Raw genomic sequence first — 23696 nt, forward strand, 5'->3', positions numbered from 1 at the left:
TACATTTTTAACATTAAATGTTTATTAAAAAAATGTTTGTCCATTCAATCATAATGAAACTTTGAATACAGATAAATATTTGGTTAAAAAAAAAAAAATAAAATTGGTAAAAAATAAAATGTTAAACAGGTTGACAAAAAAAAAGAACCTACTGATTAAAAATGGAAAATATACTTATAAATGGTTGATATTTATACTGAACCTTTGCTCAGAACCATTTTGATAAAGAAATTACCTCATCATTTCTTTAAAACTCAGTATATTTACTACTAAGCTTGCCACTTGTCCCAGTGTCTCGGCAGATCATTCAATTTATTTTGGTTAATAGAAGCTGAGAAATAATAACATTTAATATTATATTATTCAATAATAAAACATAGAATGATATTCTACATTATATTATCATATTATGGTAATCTAATTGGTATGGTTATGTACAATAATAATGTATTTTTGTATTAGCCAATAAATATTTAAATTACAAAATCATATATTTATTTTGTTTTTGTATCAAAATAAAAAAAGAATCATTCAATATGATGGTTTAGGTTTAGGAATTTAAAAAACTGGCAACCCTACCTATTACTATTATTCAGTTCGAGGACCAAAAAGACCTAGGACGAACTTCCACCACCATTATTTAAATAAAAAATTTATATATTTTTATAATAATAACTATTTTTCTATATATAAAGAATAATGAGTATTTAAATGTAATATGAACACATATGGGCGTGCTAATTTCAAAAATAGGGGTACTAAGCATACCCAACCACCCCAAATTGCGCCCGTGACCGTACAACAACCATACAACAATCAGTTTGATTTTGACCAGTATTATTTTTATAATACTATTAGTAGCTAATAATATCTGCCATAGACAAAATGAATAATTATAATTTTCTTTAAGCATACACTCGTTAACTTATCCAAGACTGAAATGACTAAGATACATACAACTCCAAATGAAGTTTAACGCGATGCGGTTTTTTAAGAATCATTTTATCCCGGCCACAGGGTACTGTTCCGCACGAAGTTGGTTAAATAAAAAATTTCCGAGGGAGGGTTATAACCCTCTATCCACCTTTGAATACGTCACTGTCAGATAATATTTATATAATATATGAAAACATATAAAAAATCGTAGAATGTTGTTAAAATACCATTTTTTTAATTATTATTATATCACTAGAACTGCTGCAGGCCGTGTCTCTTCGTTTATTTATCGCAATTCGCTTGGATCGATATGTCGGCTGCACTGAGCGACAAGACTGAATTTTCTTCAATCGAAAGTGAATAAAATATGACTAACCGCCACATCTATTCGACTTAGTGTATAGCATATACAAGGCCGGATTAAGGGAGGGGGGTCTAGACGGAGCCCTCTCGAGTACCCAAGTGAAAGAGGCCCAAACAATTTTAAGCTGATACACGTATTTTATCATACTAAAATTAGTAGTTTTATAGACATAAATTTTATATGTGTATTAATTTTGTATTTTATAATGCAATTGATAATTTGTGAAATAGTTAAAAAATGTATTGTTCTGCAAGCGTAGCGAGCAGCTTTGTTAAGTATGTTTTGTCAGAAGGGCCCATATAAAATTTCAGTCCTGGGGCTCAATAGGTGCTTAATTTGTCCTTGAGCATATACATAGTTATACCATAATTGTATACATGTATTAGTGTAAAAATGTAATGGGTATTAATACTATATTATTTTATTAGCTACAGACGACAAGTTTTAACCGTGATTGAAATATCACCAATAAAAAATTCCAAGGGAGACGCGATTTACCCATGGCCCCTTTCCTCAGCTACGTCACTGCTTATATTATATTATATGTATATTATATTAGATTATAATATATTGAACATCGTCGTTATATTTGAATTTTGCTTTTTCTTTCTTTTTTTCTTTCCTCAGGCTATGCTGTTTTCCTCCGGTACGGTTCATTTAGGCCACATACTATCTACGACCTTTTCGTTATTTAAGAAATATAATTGGATAACTCTTTGTCGTTATTATAGACTCTGTTAGCGTTTACACGATTCGCATTTAAGGGCTGGTATTGACATGCGTTTCTTTCCCTTTGCACAATAAAATACAAAAAAACGGTTTGCCTTTTTATTCTATACATACAATATTATTGTATAATGCCATTCGTTAAAAATCATGTTTTAGATTTGCGACGAGTTATGTTTGTTTCCGAAACACAGATAATGGAATTGTATTTAATTCCACTGATGTAAAAATCGTGTAGGCAGTGTAGTATTTTTGGTTTTTATTCTTAAGATCTTGTTTGTCTTAAATTGGGCATGGATTTCAATGCCAAGTGCATTATTTTGTTGGCTCATCTTAGACAATGCTTCTCAAGTACATATATCGTTTTATGTAATAACAATATTAAAGGAATACATTTTTTTTATCGCATTTTTCGTTTTTTTTTTCATTTTTAGAACATTTTTCAGTCATTCTATTAATTTTAATCCATATTTGAGCATTTTAATGGTAACGGTTTGATAATTTAAATTTAAATAATTTTTTTATTATTCAAAAAATAGTGCATTTATTTGTTTTCTTAATATTTAGTTAGCGCCAAGTCAATTTTTCAAATTTTAGTTAGTTTTTTTTTTTTTTTTTAATAAAAGTTTAGTATTTTTTGTAAATTATAAATTTAGTATTGCACGCGAAAAATGAAAAATGTGACACTCGAAAATTTTCATTGATCAAGCGGAAAAATCTGAACGCCATATAAGAGTTTTCACAACAAAAAATTTTAATTCTTTTTAGGGTTATTTTTAGCAATTATTCAGAGCATTTTTTGATGGTTAATTGGGGATTTAAATTCGGTCCATAATCATGATGTTAGTGGAAGTATAATTACTTTAAGCTGTAATTAGGCGTGTACTGGGTTCATTTTCCCTACCGGGAAACTGAATATAATTAGGGCTCACTTAATATAAATACCAATAGAAATGAGTCTCATGTATACCTATCTATAACAATAAACAGGTTGTCTACCCATTTCTTACACAAAACTATAAAATAACCATAAACCTAAATAATAAACCAAATCTACATTTTGATTTAAGTTCTATAAAAATAAATATATACACAATAATATAAAAACAATAATTTTTATTTAAGTGATCTTGAATAAATTGTAAATTAAATATTAAAAAATTTTTTTAAATCGTCATATTTATTATATAATTATATGAGTATAATATTAGCTACTAGGTATACGTTTATTAAATTCCGGGCATAAGCATTGGGCAGCGGGTATCGCCCAGTCGTCGATTATACAGAAAAAAAAGTTAATCGATATAAAATTGAATGGTATTATTTGAATTACGTTTATTTATATGTTTTCTGTGTAAATAATCATACAGTACCTTTTCTTCGTTTATAAAATGTGTATATTTAAAATTTAAAAGGTATACGAGTAATACGGTAATACTTAGAGTTAATTATTCCAAGTTTCATTTCCCACAAAAAAAAAAAAAAAATTATCTTTTTCAAAATTATCTAGATAATTTATCTTAAATAATCATTTTATTTAAAAAGATGGATAAAAAGATACTTCAAATTATAATTATCTAGATAAGATAAAAAGATTAATGTTTTATCTAGATAAAGCATCTAGATAATGCTCAACACTGGTTTTTTATTTCTTTTATCAAATAAACCATGTTAATTCTCTTTTAACCGTTTTATACAGTATATTATATTACGTAACAAATAAAAATCAATTAAAATCTTTTGTGTTAAATGTTGACGACTATTTGAATGTAAATTTTTGCATATGAAAAAGCACTAATAATAAACTTAAAAGTCTTACTTTAAATAAAAATTATAATACTCAAAATAACTTATGTATATCAATAACGATGACACAAGATCAATTTATTTGTTTTCGTGAAGGTGTGTTATTATGGTGACGGTACATAATTGTTACTTTAAGAGAGAACGGAAATGTTTGACGAGATCAGAAGAATCTTTCAAGACTATTATTTCAATATAAACCTATCATTATGTTTTTGTGTATTATTATAGGCGTTGAAAGAGTTTGCAGAGCATTCAATCTTCCACAAAAATCTTGAGAAATTCCAAAACCTGCTCCTTTACTTATAGGATAGTCCGCTGTTGAATTACTTTCATCCTAAAATATAATTTCATCAGTCATTCAAAGTTCTCGCTACACTCGTAACTGCTACCATATACAAAAAGAAATCAAAATGATAAACACAAGAGTAAACGGTAATCGAAAGATAAAAGAAAGATGACTCCCTGGGTATAAAATTTTTGTCATACCTGTACCGAAAGTTTGGTTTTCGACCACGGTCGAAGCGTTGGAATGTCACATTTATCCGTCCAGTGGGCGGTAAGATGGGAATCCCATAGAGGCGGGCGGTAAAATGGAAATCCCAAAAAGTGTGGGCAGGGGAGGGAAAGTGGGAATCTCTATAACATCGTGTAGTAAAGTGGAAATTTCCAAAAGACCTGGCCCAGCACAACCAGAAACTTAAATGTATACCATGGTCCGTACAAAACATAAACTTTCGGTTAAATTTTATACACAAATCACAACCTCCTTGCACGACGCATAAACATTTAAGCATCTTTCGTTTTCACTGTTCCCATACAAGTGCGTTGGATATTGCGGATAAATTTGTTTTGCGTGATTTATATAATAATTCGAATTATAAAATGAGATCGTTCGCGCAAGTGTCACGTCGCCGTTCAAATTATCCCATTTCATGTTAACCAGAGCACCCGATAACGGTTTTGGCGTGTGATGTCCGAGAATTTTCGATCGGCACGTTATCTCGATACGATTATCACTTGTTCGCGGACGCCATTACTCCGGGACGTTTTTCCGCCGACACTTTCTCTGCGAACGTCCGTCTCACCGTTTTTCCCGTGCCGTGTGTTTTTGTGGTTGCGGCATAGCACGGTGGAGTCGCCATCTCCGGGGACAACTTCGTGTGTGTGACGACTGTTCGAACCGTAGCTGACCTGTGTCCGTGAAATTTTCTTTCGGTTATCGTCATGCGCGGAGAAGCCAATTATTGTAAATCGAGACCGACGCCGCTGATCAACCGATTCTTCTGTCGGTTGTGGCGTTCGTCGCACGTGTGAACACGGTAGCGTGGGTATAACCACTTGAACGCCAGACCGTCTAAGGTATGTACCTTTATATTTGTTAAAAATATTATATTTATTTTTATACGATTTGCCTTGTTATATTATTACAACGCGCTTGGAGCATATGTGATTTTATTGTTATGTTTAGATTTATTATATTTATTATTACTTTTTTTGTTAATATTACTGTGGCGCTTTTGGCCCGTTTATCCCGGCATTTGTTATAATTTCATTAATTACCTTTGTTGAGTTTTTTTTTCTATTGCAAACGACGCGATTACGTCACACAATCGAACCAGTGATGGTTTGACTGCGAAGCTCGCAAACAAGCATAAATACGAAAGATGACAATCAGTACGGTAGTTGTAATGAACCATTAACTTCACCATACATAGTTAAAATGGCAAATGCTGTTTCATTAAAACTATTGCCTGTAAAACCAAAAGAAAGATATATAATGACTTATGAAAAACTTTTAAAAGTGAGATAAATAAATAAAACCAAATCGTTGTCAGAAAATGTGTAACATTGTGTACAAATGTAACATCAAATAGATTTTTTTTTAGTTATAAAAACGGTTAATATATGAAGAAAGTTATTGGAAAAAACAAAATTGGAAATATGCCTAAAGAAATTGAAATATATTTACTGTATTCCCGAGCTCATACAGGTAATTTTTCCGTCAACTTCAGCAACATTACTTTAGTGATGTTATAATTAGTGATGGGAATAATCAAATGAAATCATTCAATTATTATTTTTCGATTATCAAAATAAGCAAATGGTTATAATGATCGAAATAATGGTAACAGTCATATTTACCAAAAGCATATCGATTAAATTATTCGAAAAATTGCGTGTTTTACTCATTTCCCATTGGGTACTAAATTAAGAAGTCGACTGTCCATCAGTATTGTATTATAATTGTCAAAAATAATAAAATTACTGAATTTAACTAAAATTACAGGTACCTATTTGGTAAGGGGCCCAGGTCTTATAATTTTTGAGAGGGTCTACCGAGATTTTCCCGATATCCCGGTGGGCCAGTACTCGCCAGGTTGTAATATCATATTATAACTGTAACGTAACGCTATATTATTCCCTAGAATAATTATTGCCATGCCGTCATTATATTATATTATATTAAAATACAAACGAAAATATAGTATATTGATTTTGTGTATACAACTGATGGATCATTGATCGGGCGACTAATAGTTGAGTAATCCGACAATTTTTTGGTAGCTAACAATAATGTAATAATTGTAATGTAATAATTAATAATAAAAAAAAAAAAAATTACCGTATCTTATCGTTTCTCTGTAAAACAAGCGTCGCAGTGACAAGCAATTGCGGAACGAATAGTGAATGCTATAGTAACAAACATAATAATCGTATAAAGCTCATTGATAAATGTGATACTAAACAAATACGTTAGACAATGATACTTACGGCGACTTCAAATGTTCAATATAAATCTATAATATTTATGTGTATTGCATGTGCGTGTACTTAACTAAATAACTCGGCTATAAATCACAATGTGTTCAATTCGATTACTGTGCAATACCGCGAGGGCTCTCATAACTCGGTTGTTTGACGTTTTGATGTGTTTCGCATTGAAATATTGGTTATTGGGAAAAGCACAGTTGTTAGGTTAAAAGGTTTTGTCATGATGTAAAAGGATTTGACGGTGATAGTGTGCACATCGAGCATGCGGCCATCATCGTATTATTGCAGTGTATAAGTCATAAAATCCGAAGATTATACTACGCGCTCGTACGACCGAAATGATGAACACGATCGGATTTCTTGGGACGAGGAAATCGTGTGCCGTAAAGGGCGGTTGGAGCCAAGAAGGGACGAGGGCGAAAAAAAACAAATAAAGTTAAGTGGACGAGCCAAATGTTTTTATGCTTTCGCATTGGGCGCGGAAGTTCGTGCGCTGCAAGGACTATGTGGAGTGTATAATGGCTGAAATTCCGGTCAGAGAAAGTGGTAGATATATGAGGCAGAGGGTGGGGATGGAAATGTCCAGACCTGTCCCTTTGTTTTACGGCCTATCATAAATAATATCTAGTACGTTGCCCAGATTTGTCTTATACGTTGTACAACAAGGTTTTTGAAATTTTCAAATATACACGTGAGCGCCGCCGTTATGTGTTTGTGTGCGTGTTGATAATGCACATCGAAAATTAAATATAAGCAAATAAATTTGTTTCTAACGTCCGTTGTCGGAGTCGGAGAGGAAATTAATTTACGAGAAAAATAAAATAAACATTCAAACGATATAATATATATACATAGATTCGTTTCGCGGAAAAATATGCTGAAGAAAACAATACTCTTAGCGTACTCCCCAACAATTTTGGTGAATATTGAGTAAAAAATTAATTTTATTTGTATAAAAATAAATGTTGATATGCACATATGAGATTATTAGAATCAAAAACCACTGAACCGAATTTTACGTTGTTTGTTGCAAAATGGTCTGAGTGGTCCGGAAAATTTTTAAAATCATCGAAATCTTTGGTTAACCCATTTCCAACCTCAACTTAATAGGTTTTTAAACATTTTTGGTACCTTGTTCACACGGTTAAAAAAAGTTTCTGATATTATTAAAAGAGCAGTAACCATTGTCAATAAAAATATAAAAATGGTAACTATGGTAGTAACTATATGGATATATATTGATAGATATAATAGATAACCTATTTAGATTTTAGATTACATTAATTTTTATATTTACAGAGGTAAATATTAATGTACATAGGCATGATAATAATATGTAATGAAAACCAGAAAGAGAAAAGAATTGTCGGGTTAGCTAGAATAATGCAATATGATGTGTAAATTGAATTTTTACGGACAAACCAATATTTTAATAATCGTTAAGTATTTATAGTTGCGTCAAAAAGAAAAAAATCAGTTTGTGTAACAAATTTGGTGTAACACAATCATTCGCCGCAATATAATCGTAAAACTTTAATTTAGAAAAAAAGTGAAAAAACAATAAAACATTATCACTCTCTGCGGAGGTATTTCAAAAACAGAGACCTGACCGAGTTGGGTATGCTAAGAAACTATCTGAGTAATTTCATCTACTACGATTTTAATATTTTCAATGGAACGTCGTTTTTCATAAAAACGTCACACGGTAGGGTCATCTTGGTCACCAGGGGAAAAATGTATGTATACGCGCGCGCACGCACGCACATGCATAACATCAACTCGAATACAGTTTCGTCGGCATACAAAGCCGAGAGAACTTTTTATTTTTATGAATTATGTAATATGTGGTCATTTGTGCCGAAGGCGCATCCCAGATTCTTTATTTTTGTCAACGTGTTCGCCATTTTTCATCGTCACTGTCGTTGACTCTCAAAGACAAATCTTCAGAAAAGTTTCGTCTCAAATAAATGGACAGTGTCGCATATAATGGATGGCCCTTCGGTAGACTACTGACCCGACTGATTATAGCTAGCATGGGCTGACCGGAAACCGTATGAATTAAATGAATGATTAAAAATAAATAAAAATATCTTAATTCCGTGCAACGGTGCCAAATTCACGTCAAAAATGATTTTGTTAAAATAGTAGTTACTATTATTAACCGAATAATATTCCATTGATATTATAATAAACTTTTTTACATTATAATATACTTCGTATAATAAATTTTCTTGGGTTCCTCAGGGGATAAAAATGTATGATGCTATAGATCATTATTTCTGCGTTTAGAGGAAGGTAAGACCAAAACGTATATTTAATATTAATACAGTGTATACGTATGTGTCCAAACACCTTCTGTAATACTTTAACAAGAAGTTTCGCAAATCATCCTACAGTTTTCTTTGTCACTTATGTGGCCAACATCATATATAAATAAATAAACAAGTAATTTATATGTAGGAATAAGTAAATGAATAAATAAATAAAAGCTTAGCCTGAAGTGTTATATTTGTAGAGTACAATTGGTTTTGAATTAAAAATTCATCATCAGGTAAAAGAAAGTTAAAGAAATCGCATCTGAATATGAAAAAATAAAATCGCTGATTATAAAAAATAAAGGATGAATAAATAAATAGATTTTGATTGGATAATTAAATTTAGTTTATTCACTTAATTGTAGTTTATTGTGATGTACAATAATAATTTATTCGTTGGGACACGTTTAACTATCGGGACATTAATATATTATAGAATTATTATTAATTATTATTATTATATTATGTTATGGAAATATATTATTACATAGTATTCCCCTGTTTTTACAATTCCATTTTTTTGCAATAGCATTTTAAAAAACTGGCCACTACTTTTAGAAAAAGCTCGATACCTGTCGTAAAAAAATCGTTTGATTTGATATAATATATTTAAATTAATTTGAATTAACCATCTTGGCTCATTTGTTTATCAATAAAATTACTTGACACCAAAAATTCAGTTCACAGCTTATAATTGGTTTGATTACAACACTTTTTTATAACTTTTTGTTTGGTTTGGCATTGATCACATAAACTTAAAAATAACAATAATTTTATAAGTAAGTATTATTTTTTAACTTGTTTTGTAAATTGTTCATCGTTTATTGTTCTGGTTCACCCTTCATGACCAGTTTTTATATGAGCTTCATGCGTAATTTTTAACTTAATAAATAATTTTAGTTCCATCTGAATTTAATGGAGCAATTAGCTTATGACTATCTATAATACTAATAATTTAAAACCGATTTAATTACCTGTAATCAGTTCGCTGTTTATTTTTTTTCTTTAACACTATTGACTTCACTCATACATTTATTGTACTTTTCAACATTTAAAATAGAAACAATTATTTTCCCTTTAGAGTTAAACTTTTTTATAAATAATATTTTTCATATTTTCCATTTTTATGATTGATAATTTTATGTTTAATTAAAATTTAAATTAAAAATAATACTTACCTAATAACTGTGAAAAATACTGAAAAAAAAACAAGTTTCCAAATATTGTGGTATTGTAATAATGTCTTAAACCTTAGTATTATCGAAAATATCTTATAATTTACATGGTTTTTCAAGTGTGGCCCATATTTATCGAACATTAGTTGAAAATTTTTACAATCACAGGTGTATGACCACATTAAGGCTATTTTGGCAACATTTACCAATATTTTTGTTGTATGTTGACATTCACCAACTGCGGTCATACACCTTAATTTATGCATTATATTTATAAATCACAATAATTTCCATTGGTTCATAACTAATAATACTGCGTAAATATTATTAATTACCATGTGTATCAATTTAATTCGCAATTCTATTTAATTTAATATCCAAATAGATACTTGAAGGGTCAATATTACCTTTTATAATTTAAATCAAAACCAGAATAATAATCATTGTCAACAGTTTAAATATTTTCATGTTCACAATAATCCTTAACTACATTCGGCCTGTATCAAAAATTGAAAAAATGTCATCACCTATTATTTTATAATTTATTTTAAACTTGTCAGTTATAATATCGAATCTAACTAAAAGTCGTGTATAAATCAGTCAAAAATGATAATAAAATGTAATGTATAATGTATTGGCTTTTATTAAAATATATTATAAGTTTGAATTATGTAAGTATTTTTATTATTCTAACACTTGAATAACGTTACAAATTATAAATTTTAATTAGTAATAAGTATGAAAAAAGATAAATAATAATATACATGTATGATTTTTTAAGTCAGTTAATATTCTATGCTTTAAGTGTCATATTTTCTTCTGTAGTCTTACCGAAATCTTATACGTATGACCGCTTAGTCTATGGCCACATTGATAAATGTTCGATAGCATTTCTTGATTGTACGAGTATAGTATTTGATTTTTGAAAATGTAGGTAGACCTGAGTTCTATAGACAGCAAAACTTAAGGGTTTATAACCGTACACTGCACCAGAGTAACGATTAATACAAACGGCAAAAGACCTCGTAGATTTAAGAAAATATCGACGAAAACAAAATATATCCAAAAAAGCGCTTTGCCGCATATGTTTCGATACAAAAGGAGACCCCCATTCATCAAACAAATAAGACACATTCCTCCGCCCCCCTCAACTGCAGCTACACATCGGAATTTCTATATATTGGTGCGTGTATCCGTTAAAAGCGGCTTTTGTTTTTAATACATTTTAAAAGCTCTCTTAGAGTCTTACTTACACTTAGACATAAGACCGGACTATTTTCTGATTAAATTATCGAGAGCCTTGGAAGGGGGTGTTGTTTTTAGAAAACAAGCAAACAAATAATAATAGGAAAAAGAGACCAAAAATAAATAACGTCTTTTGTAAAACGACTTTACTCGTCCGAAAATCGGTAATAAATCGCGTCTTGGTAAAACAATTTTGATAGGATTTCATGGGTCAGTGCACACAGTACACGTCTAACTACGTTGAATGTTTCCGATTGGAGGCGCCGACTACTTAAGATTTTATCTTTAGTCGGGGGCAAGCATAATTTTATTCTAGTTTTTGAAATGAATAATCGACTTCGTGAATTTAAATATGTATAAAATAGATGTAATAAAGATGTAACATATATTAGCGAACGGTGGAAAATAGAGTTAGGGTCCTAAGAGTTAGACAAGAATCGCAGTCTTAAATTCGTTAAAAAAATAATTTCACCGTACACTCATCGTTATACTACAAGTGTCGTGTTATCGATTGGTATTCAAACTGAAATGCAAGTTGTAAATTGCTAGAACTTCTATGAAACGCGAGTTACTATTTAAGGCAGTAAATATGATCACCGGGAAATAGAATAAAACATGTCCGATCAGTACACTATACGAGTAATAACCTTTGAAACGATATTATGTTCGTACACGTGTATGCGAATACTATGTTGTATACGATACCGCGTGTACACAGGACACGAACAGTGGAACAATGAGCACCTTAAAATACGGATCGCTTTGGTATATTTATTTTTCATCCGCCTCGTGTATTTTCCTTGCTATAAATCGTACACCGGCCGTCTGCGTTTGTGCATAATTTTTACGGTTTCGGACGTACGACATGTCGTTTAAACGCCCGCGAAGACGAGCGCACAATCGGTTGTTTCACACTGGTGCGAAAGGACAAACGAACCGGACGTCTCGTTGTCCACTCGGTTTCTGCGCGGACTTGACGTCTCGCTCTGTCGGAAACACCTCACGTAGTCGTTTAAAAGCCGTCGTTGCGACGTGAAATCCCGCGACGACCGGTCTATGATTATGCAATGGTTTACGTATCTTATACGTGATTTATTTCGTTCCGAAATCGATTTATTATGTTTCAACGGCGAACGTCCGATTTGAAAGTCTACCCGTGAGCAGGCTCCGCGCGACAACCGCGAAAGTTGTATGACCCCGGGGTACTGTGTACAGCACTCATGGGTGGACGAGCTTTCCTTGTCTCGTTGTCCTTTAAAACAACATGGAACAAAAATAGAATCGTACAGGTTTTAACTAATATTGATTCATATTTTGCAATGTTTCCGGACGTTATTTTATTCACCGACCCTTTTACATTTTAAAAAATCTCTAACCGCCTTCCTATTCGATTTTTTTTTTTTTTTTTGAAAATCTGATCGTTTGGTTTTCATAATCAGTCGGTTAAGTAAATGTGTAATTATTTACTAAAAATATAATTTCAATTTTGCTATGGTAAAATAGTTACAATAAAAATACTTATGTGACTACAGTGACTGATTTGTGGTTGATGATTTCCTGCTATCGAAATTATAATTGGCTTAGTGCATGTCAGTTAGTGCATGTCATAACTTTTAAACTTTTCTTTTCGCAAATTTCTATTCGATTTCTAGGTTTAGCGAGAATTTGTTGAACTATAATTAAGTCGTTTTCAACTAAGCATGTTGACGAAAAAGTCATAATTGGTTACTCCATTTATTTCCAAAATTGAGGATACATAGTTTGTTCTTTGAGTCAAAATAATTTGTGCAATAAAAATTCGAGTTATCGAAGAATTGCTCCCCTCTGCACTCCCTTAACAAAGTGCCTCCTAAAAATAAAAATGGATGAAATATCAATGTTAGGCATCACTGATATCTATTATACCTACTATATCTTTGATTTTTTATCACCTCGATTTATTTAAAATTGTATTAATTTACGTTCGTTCGACGATTTTTAATTTATAACTACGATCAATGGCGTAAGATTTGTTCATGAGGAGGGGCATAAACATGGAATATATTTTTAATAATGTAATAATACTTTATAAAACATTTAAATTACGTGGACAGTAAAAGTTTTAGTTTTGGTAATTTATAGTGTTATCGAGGAAAATCAGCTACAAAAATCGACCTTTTATCTTTGGTGGCGAATATTACGTACTGCGATATACACCAAGAGAAACTTGAACCGCAATTAATTGCCTAAAAACAATATTAGTGTTCAGTGTTAACTAAGCTGCAAGGATATACTATCACGTAGAAGCAGTACAGTTAGACCAACTTGAAAATTTCACTTGAACGCAGTTATTCCTCAGCAGAAACCCTTGATTTTCGCAACTTTTGCTATCTACTGCGAACAATAGCGCGAAAAAAGATTTTTCTTTCTAAAAATGAGCATTTGAAAAAAAAAAGTAAAAAAAAAAAGGTTCGTGCGTTCGTTACAATAAACGCACGACGCTAATGATTCACTCGATTTCGGTTGCGATTGTTGTGTGGTTATTGTTCTCGCGGTAGCACGGTGTCGGAATGCGACGGGACGACTACGAGAACAGCGGCTGTCAGGGCCGTCGGAACTCCATTGATTTCGGACATATTTTTCGGAGGCACAGCCGAAATGACCAAACCGTCGTCCTCCCGGTATCTCCGGCAACGTTCGCGAAACGGCTTGGGTGCGTGCCGAGAGCTTTGGATTTACACTTTCGTACGTTTCGCGCACAGTGCATTATGCGCAGACCCGACGCTCGGGACTCGGATGATTTATCGGTCGGACGGTCGCGGGCGCCGCGCGGATATCATCAATCAGTCGACGGTCGCGCGTAGAAATGCCGTTTTGTCTTTCTCCCGGTTCGCGGGGTCGGAAGGCGGCGATAACGGACGGTGGTAACGATTAATATTTGCGAGCAAAATTCGACTTAGCCGGCGGCGGCCGTCCGTCCGTCGCCACGTAGACGCTCTTCCTGCTCGGCCGCGCGGAGATTCCTCGTGATTTTATAATGCGTGTAACGCGCCCAACACGCGAATGTTACTGCCCGTGCGCGCGATTGCAGTTTTTCATAAGGGGGTGCGAACGCTTTACGAAGCCAACCCTTCCCTTTTCCGCACCAGAACAATTGTTAAACAATATCACCACGTACATAAGTACGTATTTTTATCCAAGAACTTTTCCGCCTTTCGAAACTGAATATTCTCATATTATATAGAATTATTGAGTTACACGATAGTTGAAATATAAAAACGTGGTTGCGAACAGTTAGTCCAAAGTATCGTTGACACCTAGGCAAACTGTGGATAAAATCTTCAACGGGGTCTCGATGCACGCCCTGATCCCTTTCCAGGCGGGGACTTCCAACCTTTCGTTATGAAGTTTGATGACGGTCTCGAATCGCAATTTATCGATCATATGATTCATTCGAACTGATTATTTTTCATCATCGGTGTAGTACGTTTATGCATATATTGTAATGCGTCCGACTCGCAACAGTGTTTAGATTAATTATCAACAGAAAAGGTCCATAGCGCAGTCAGGTCAGACATTTTAGATTAACTTTGCAGTGTACATTCGATCCGTCCATCGTTTTATATAAATTGATTGGTGCTACACACATTACAATCATTGCTTAATTGGTGTTCGCTACACGTTAATCGGATACTACAATGGTTTTGCCCATTAATCGTAACCTACGTTAATTAATAGTTATGTCGTTTATATTTTATGCTCTGAAGTCGTAATTGTTTCACTACATCACTTAACATTTGATCACCGGAACCGAGAAAAAAACACTTATTAACTTCTAAAATTGATGTAATAAATAAAACGATCAAAACCAATTATCGGTCCATTTTTTATTTACTGTTGACAAGTTTGATAATACTTCTCTATAAAATTGTTTTCAGATGTTCAATCGCGTCCAAACTCGATCCTAAAACAAAAACACTATCCTACAATACAACGATAAGAAATTTCTGGTCCGCGAGGCATACAAAATATGTGGGGGCTGCTGAAACCGAACTGCTAAAACTTAGCTCACCGCACCATCACCGGTGTTCTTAACGGTTAAAAATTTTACTGGATTTTCAAAAATTCAGTACATCTCAATCCACAGGTATAGAGTTGTTCGATCGCAATTTAGTACCCGTGAAAAATCCGCACTACGCACGTGCACGCGGTCCGATTGGATAAACACATAATTCAAAAATAACGATGTTGCATTCATCTTCCCGTAGAAGAAGTTCAGAGTGCAAAAAAAAACACAATATCAAAGGGTGACGCGCAGCGCTAATAACTTCGTGCAAGTGCGATGGGCAAACGTGAACAAGACGCGCGTACGTGTTAGGGTATCTTTTTTCCCCTACCCGCGGACTGTGATTTATCGGCGAATTCGGTTGTGTGATCAACGCCACCGGCCTTGATCCGAGCCTATATACAACAATAACGTCCGTCGAGAATACGTTATCGCCGTGGCGTTGTCGTCGATGCGTCCGACGAGACGCTGTTATGGATCGACACGGCAAGTGCATTATTGCGGCCGAGGGGGTCGTGCGGTAAAAAGAAAACGGGAGGAAAAAAAAGTCGCACACATTTTTACGATGCGCACAATGTGATATGACGGACGGTGCGTGGGAGCGCTGAAAAGAAACAACGTTAGAGTAGAGTGAACCGTTGAATACCCGCCGGTAATAAAATATTACACTACATTATTGTATCACACTACTTACCGCGACGCGTACGCGCGTCCGAGGGCGGGGAAGGTTATTTTTTTTCGCGCCCCTGTAAGCAATATGTCAAAATATCCAAATGATGTTGACGCCGTGCATGGTGGCGGTGAGGTCAATGGGGTGCGAAAATTCTAAATGGATTTTCGTGGTGAACTGTAATACGCGCATAGACCATACACGGCGACGAGCGGTGTATCGCGTTTTCCGTAACCCACCCTCCACCCCTATCCCTACCGCTGAACTTCTCATGGAGGGTCGACGGTATCATGGTGATAATTCATAACTCGAAAAAAGAACGGGGAGACGAAAAAAAAAAATTAAATAAAAAACACTCATTCATATTATTATTATTATTATTATAGTTTCGCGTTGCTATAAAACATTGTTATTTATATGCGCGCGTACCACTATGTGCGCGCTTCGTTTTTAGCTAATGAAAACTTTAAGCCACCGTAATGGTTTTAAATGATTTTCCCGCGGGAGTCGTGTACACCAATGTATACGAAAACCGCGTATCTATATACTCGTATATACCAGAGTACGTATTATTCGTACGCGGCAGCCGTTGGGCAATATTCGCTAACATTTTGTTTGATTTTCAATTTCAACAGTCTACAATATTATACGTAATACAGTGAATCATGCTGAGCGTGGGCACGTTGTGGACCGGTTCCATTTATCCAAAATAAACTGTTGCCTGTTAAAATTAAAATTACTAAAAATAAACACACAAGTATTCTTAAATTCTAAAAGGAAATGAATTTCGCATGTGATATGTAAACCGCAACATTTTAAAAGTGTATATAAATTAATTGTTTATTAAGTACTCATTTAAGTTATAAATCGTATCCATAGTACATTCTTTCACTTATTCAGTTAACCATCAGTAGCAGCAAATTGCTCATTAACCATTTTCTGTGCTAAAATGTATTATTTTGCACTTGTCAGAAATCACGACTTTTCTTCCATCGGAATGATATTTTGGAAAATTATTCTTACTTTATATTTAGCTTTAATAATATAAAAACTGTCCTCCTCTCTCTTTAAATCGAATCGAGTCCCCACATTAGGCGATATTATTAATTTTGTTAACATACATTAGAATCAGGACCAGAGGTAAGACCGTTATGTCCTAATCAGACGCCTGTCCATAATAACTGGTAGTCACTTTATAATTAAAAATATTTGAACGTGAAGAACGAATTAATGACATGAGATTCGGCACTATTTTCGAGTGTCGAGACTGTAGTGTACCGGTCAGTAATATTCTCCGCATTCATAAAAATCGACCGGATATTTAGTGATACACTTATAAGATTAAAATGATGAGAGCGAAGCGATCGGTTGACTTACATAACATTTATTTTATATGCGATCGGCTGTTTTATAATGAATCTGTTAATATTATTTCGGTAAAAATTTCCTGTATATATATATATATATATATATATATTTACCAATATAAGAATATTATCGTTAAACTGTATCTGATATACCGTCAGTATTCATGTTAAAGTTATTTTTGTCATAATATATTAATTTATAACAACATTTTTTTATTTACAAATGTATGTTTTCTGAAGTTTGCAAATCTACATATTAGACTACATCTACATGAGTGGCAGAGTACATTTTCTGATTATCACCATGATCACGGGCCGCAGTATTATATTTATACTGGTCTATAATTTTTTGGATCAAGATAGTTAAATAATAACCTAAGAATATTATAAATTTTCTGAAGGATAAAGAATTTAGCATATTAAGCTAATTTTTTACAGCTTGAATATATTTCCATGATAAATTTAAATTAAAATATTCTTATAGCTCTATACGTTATACGAGTGATTAAATTCATGATTACATATGTTACTCTAATTACATTTGTGACTGGTAAGAAACATTTCTCGGTAGGCTATGTGCAACGATTTCTACAGTATTCAAACACTTTCCATACATCTTGTTTCTGTGCTTATTACAAACAATTCACAAAAACGCTCAAAACCGCTGGAATCCATTAATTACCAACCATTATTATTATTTCAAACACCCTTCGTTTTTTGTCTTTAAATAATTCGGCCTTGTGATACCTTTATAAATTAACTAAATAATCAAGATTCAAATTTATTATCGTTGAAGTCTTTTGTAATACAATGCAATATTGTGTTAACGTTTTTTGATACCCTATGTTTATAACGTGTTAACCTCGTTTGCTTATTTGAAGTGTGCACCGTACTGATAAATGGCTTATAAACCTCATACAGTATTTGTTAATCATAACAATTGAATCAATATTTATACATGATTGGAATTTAAATATTTAAAAATAAAACGGTGTACAATATTGAATATATTTTTTATTTTTCATGTTGAATCTGAAACATATTATAAAAGTTAATTAACATTCGAAAACAAATATTTAAAAATTAACGATAATTTCAAATTGTATAAATGTTTAATATATAATTCAATGTTTGAATATGTATAACCAATGAATATTGAACTTATATCAAATATTTAAATTTTTTTTAAATATTTTTTTAATATGAACAAATATATCTATGCTGAGTAGAATGTTTCGAAGAAAATAATAAAAAGATTTCGTAAGACATCGCCCAGTTTTTGTTATCTAGTAATTGTTTGCCAGGGTTTAAAACGCGATTCGTCTCGTTATCGCTCGTATTATACGTAGTTAGTTACAAATTTCTGAAATTGAATATTTATAAAAATATATATATAAAACTACTTCAATTCCAATTTGTCAATAAAGAAAAGTCTGATGGGAATTGTGTTGTTCTAATTTTTAAAATTGAATTCATCTGTTAACCACGATTTACAAATTGTTGTTAGTTGTTTAATCTGTTATTTATTTTTGCATGTACCGTCAGTGAAAATATTTATTAACATTTATGTATTAAGTTAAATATAGTTTCGATTTTTACCATTATATTTAATTTATTTCTAATTTAACTATAATTAACTAGGTAGTTAATTTATTTTTATTATTTTTCTGCTATAAAATACGTATATCTTATAGCAGAAAAATTTGGACGAGAAAGTTTTGAAAATACAGAATTAACATATTATTTTGTTTCATTTTTTGAAATTCATCATAATAAAATATAATTATTGCTGTAATGTGCGAACAAAGGCAAATTAAAAAAAAAAAATATTATTAATTAGTTTTTCACTCAATAAGTTCAAATTCAAGAGAAGTGTTGACATCATTGTCATAAATATTAAATTAAATTAAAAATAAGTGCAAAGATCTTTCGTGTAAATAAACATTTGAAAATCGTTTTTTATTCTTTTTTTTTATTTAACATTTCTGTAAATTTGGACAAAATGATTGAGTATGATTGTAATATTGCTGGCAGTTTTCAGAACGTTTGAAGTCAATTTATGCGTTCAAACTGATTAACAAATAATAGTCCGTTGTAATTGGCATTGTTATTCATATTTTTATTACTCGTATTTTCATATTCGGTAATTTTTTCGTATTTCGGCTCAAAAGCAATACTGCCTACTAAAGCGGTCTGTCGATGAGAAAAAGTTGAACTTCACTACGTGTTAACGACATTTCACCGCGCAATAACGCTACAGCTATAGACACGATGGGTTTATTATGTCGTCGAATTAATAATTAAATACCGTTACGTCAATATAAATTCACGAGCAGCAGTTCGGCGACTCGACCGAAGTTTCCGGGGCTCGCAACATTGGCGTTTTATATTCTCACCGTTTATCCAACCCTTTCGCAGCACAAAATCAACCCGACCACCGTCTACGCGTGCACGATAACACGGGGGGGACATGCGTCGGTTGGTCTTCTGTTCGCGTCTAGGCCGACGACGTCGACGATCACTATCATAACACGTAATACGTGCATTATAAATTGAATAGAATCGCCGAGCTGCGTATTATGAAAATGTGTTCCGCAGTGTTTAATATCGTTGACCCGATCGTAATAATTTATTACGCTTACGATGTTGTTCGCAATACGTACGTGTGCACCATACGCTTTATGCCTAATTACAATTATGTACGTATACATGAATTGATGTTTGTCGTGAATAGATGTCATTGCGGAATAATCTGCCGTCAACGGATATTATCTTACTCCGAATTGCTCCGAATTATAACACTAGTAGTAAGAAAACGGCCTGTATTCGCCCACATTATATTTTACATTATGTACGCACAAGTATTATAACATTGTACACCGGCGGTTGTTGCATACATCGTAACAAATTCAATAATAAGCGAGCGCATGGTTGAAGTTTTTCATACTTTAAAACCACCGCCGCAGCGGTATATTTCTCGAAATGTTTTTGCGTTTTATGTTTATTTATGAAATAAATGTTATATTTCGTATAGTTTATGTACATTATATGTATATTTTATTTTGTTTTGTTCCCTTTCCGCTGACTCTCGCACGCACAAACAACAGTATTGTATAATAAGAAGGTTCGTTTTCGGACTTGATGACACAAAATACGAGTACACATTTAGCTGTTTTCATGAAACAAAAAAATTACTCTCAATATCTGATGAATCTGTTAGAAAAAATAAAAGATCAACAATTCGTAAAAATACAAATATATTTATAGGTATTAAATAATAGTTCTACGTATGCAATAAAACGACAATGATGTTAATTTAACAAGATTTGATACTTAATGGTGACTTAACGCTTTATAAATCGATTATGATAAGGACTATAGTATGGTCACGTACGTGCGATTGTGTGACACTTGATCATAATCGGGTCCATAAATCATCCATGATCCATAAATAAAACAATTTTATTTTGGCAGAAAAATCATATTACGTGGAATTTAACCGTCCAAAGTAAATTCATAGACAAGACGTAGAAGAGACTTGTATGATGTAAATTTTTAATTTTTCCGGCAATATTTTTTAATCATTTTTAATAGCTTAACAAGAAACTTACATTTTTACAAGAGTTACCATAAAAATAACATTGAATCCATTTTTTCTAGCGAAAAAATGAAAACGCCACATCATTGACAATGTTTTTCTCTTTAAAAACAGTTTTGTGTTTTGTTTCACATCGCATGCAGTGAAATTTACCGTGAATAATAAAGAGATAAAAACGAGCATAATTACAGTTTTAAAAATTGTGTGGATTAATATTGATATAATTTGTAAAACCATCAATTATAATAAGAAAAAATTCACACGTTTTGTCAAAAACTTTAACAGTCAACATGTTTATGTATAAAAATGAAATCCGTCTTTACAACACTGGCATAAAAATATCGACTAATAAAAGGTAAAAGGTAAAAGGAGCTAAGCTATATGGTGTACTCAACGGGACAGTCAAAGCATTCGATCGTTCAAGTGCTCAGAGTTCCTTTGACCATTTAATAATGAAATATTTAATTTATACGTTCCGGCGAAAGCGATTTACGAACAGAAATGTTTACCTTTTTTTAAGTGTAAAATATATTAATGAGAATTGTGTTTATTAAGCGACAAACATGGTTAGCCACTACTATTATTACTTATTATCTCTTAAATATGTATGTTGCGATAGTTTTCGTAAGATGTAATTATAATTTTACTTTTGATACAATAATAAACTATTAATAATGACGCATAATCAATTATATCAACTAATATATAGTGATAAATATTATTAGATAAAAATATATTTCGGGAATATCTTAAAATGTATTCAAAGGATAGTGGTATACCTGATTATTGACAAAATATCACTATTGTTAAGAATAGTATGTAATATATAATGTTGTGACACAAGTTAAATTATATTTACATGAAACGATTATTATGGCATTAGATATATTTCATATTGTAGTGAACCGGTCTGATTAAAGACTGACTCAAAACGTTTTAATGACAGTCACTTTTGTTACTGTTTCCACGTCTGATGGTGTAAGTTTGAAGTAAAAACAAATAGACACTTTCAAAATTATAAATTATATTTATTAATACTGAGATAAACGTACTGGTAACCCGATAGGTTAATGCTGTAAGATTAAAAGTACCGGTTTACACATAAGTATGGTTACATTACATTTGAATATGTATCAACACTACGTCATTATTTATACGCAGATAGTTGGGCGTAGTGCATACAGTGGTTAAGAATTTTCGTTGTTCCTTAATAACAAAAATAATATTAATATTCCCAACAACATATATATCCGTTTAACATATTAATTATTAAGCCGTGTTCCAATATATAAAAAACAGCCAACTGGATACCGCCAGTTTGGCATGATAAAAGTGGATGCCGAGATATCTGGGCGCGAACAAACATTTGAAATAAATAATAATAATAATAATTATTATTATTCTTTTTATAATTTTTTATCTACAATAATTTAATTTACAAATTAATTTGGTAATCAAGCAGAATCCCTCTTAAAATTTCCACGACTCTTAAATATTCGACGGTATTCCTGATGTGATATTTTCGAACAACCGTTAAAATACGTTGATCAGCAATGTTGTACTTTTTAGTTTTACTGGTGGATTGTGTTCTGCTGCAAGGTATTTATAGTAGACGTCATGATTAGTTTGCACTTTTCGTAAGCTGTATATTAAAAATCTAATAAATATTTTCTTTTCATTTAAAAAACAATATTGGTTGTAAAACATAATTGTTGTGCCCACTTTTCTAACGTCCACTCGGCTCGGTCCACTCGTCCTAGATAGATATAAGAACAGAAGGAAATATTGTTTTTGTTTTTTTGAAAAGCAGAATATTGTCGCTTAGACAACCGTTTACTTAAAATAAAATAAATTTATTTTAAGAGGAAAACGTTTCAGTTAAAGCCTTATTAAATTTTCTAGTTGCACCAATACTTAGAGTTTTCCAATTTTAAGTCTGGAAGCTTATTGTTCGGGGAAATAATCTTGGGACAGAGGGAGGATTTAAAGCTTTTATCCAATTTAATAATTCAAGTGGTTATAATGTTTTCTTCCGAAAAAATTTGATGGAGTCGAGTGGTAAGATAAGAGGCACGTTTTGTAATAACGTAAAAAGTTATTTAGCTACAAATGATTTTTGATAGGTACCTATTTCTGTAACAACAGGACCTGGGGGATTTTAAATCACTTTGGACCCGAAAATACGATATGCCGTTTCTATGTAAAAGCATTATATTTCGCTATGCGACCAGCAGCTATGAATGAATTACGTCTCAAACGTATTTTTTCGAAGTTTTTTATTTACTTTTGCCGACTTGAGTAATAAAAATTCTTATATTGATCCATACGAAACCGGATTTCGTTGGATAAAACGACAAACGTTACGATTTGGATTTTTTTTCTTTCCATCGACGACGTACAAATACTCGTATATATATGTATACATAATGTATTGCGCTTTGTTTGTGTATACTCTTCAGGAACTCGAAGTACGATTGATTTCGATTTTTATAACTTTAACGTATGAAATATAAAGAGTTCATAAACACGTGAGCTCAGAATTGCAAAACAAAAAGAAAAACGTATATACATGTTTACGCGTATGTTTAGCACATAATATAATAATATACGAGTTTTAATATCCGGCGCTGTTTTTTTCTTCTGTCTCACGTAAAATAATAACTATAAATTGTTGTAT

Source organism: Sipha flava, unplaced genomic scaffold (genome assembly GCF_003268045.1).
Source record: "Sipha flava isolate LNK unplaced genomic scaffold, YSA_version1 108_pilon_pilon, whole genome shotgun sequence".
Taxonomy (NCBI): Eukaryota; Metazoa; Arthropoda; class Insecta; order Hemiptera; family Aphididae; genus Sipha; species Sipha flava.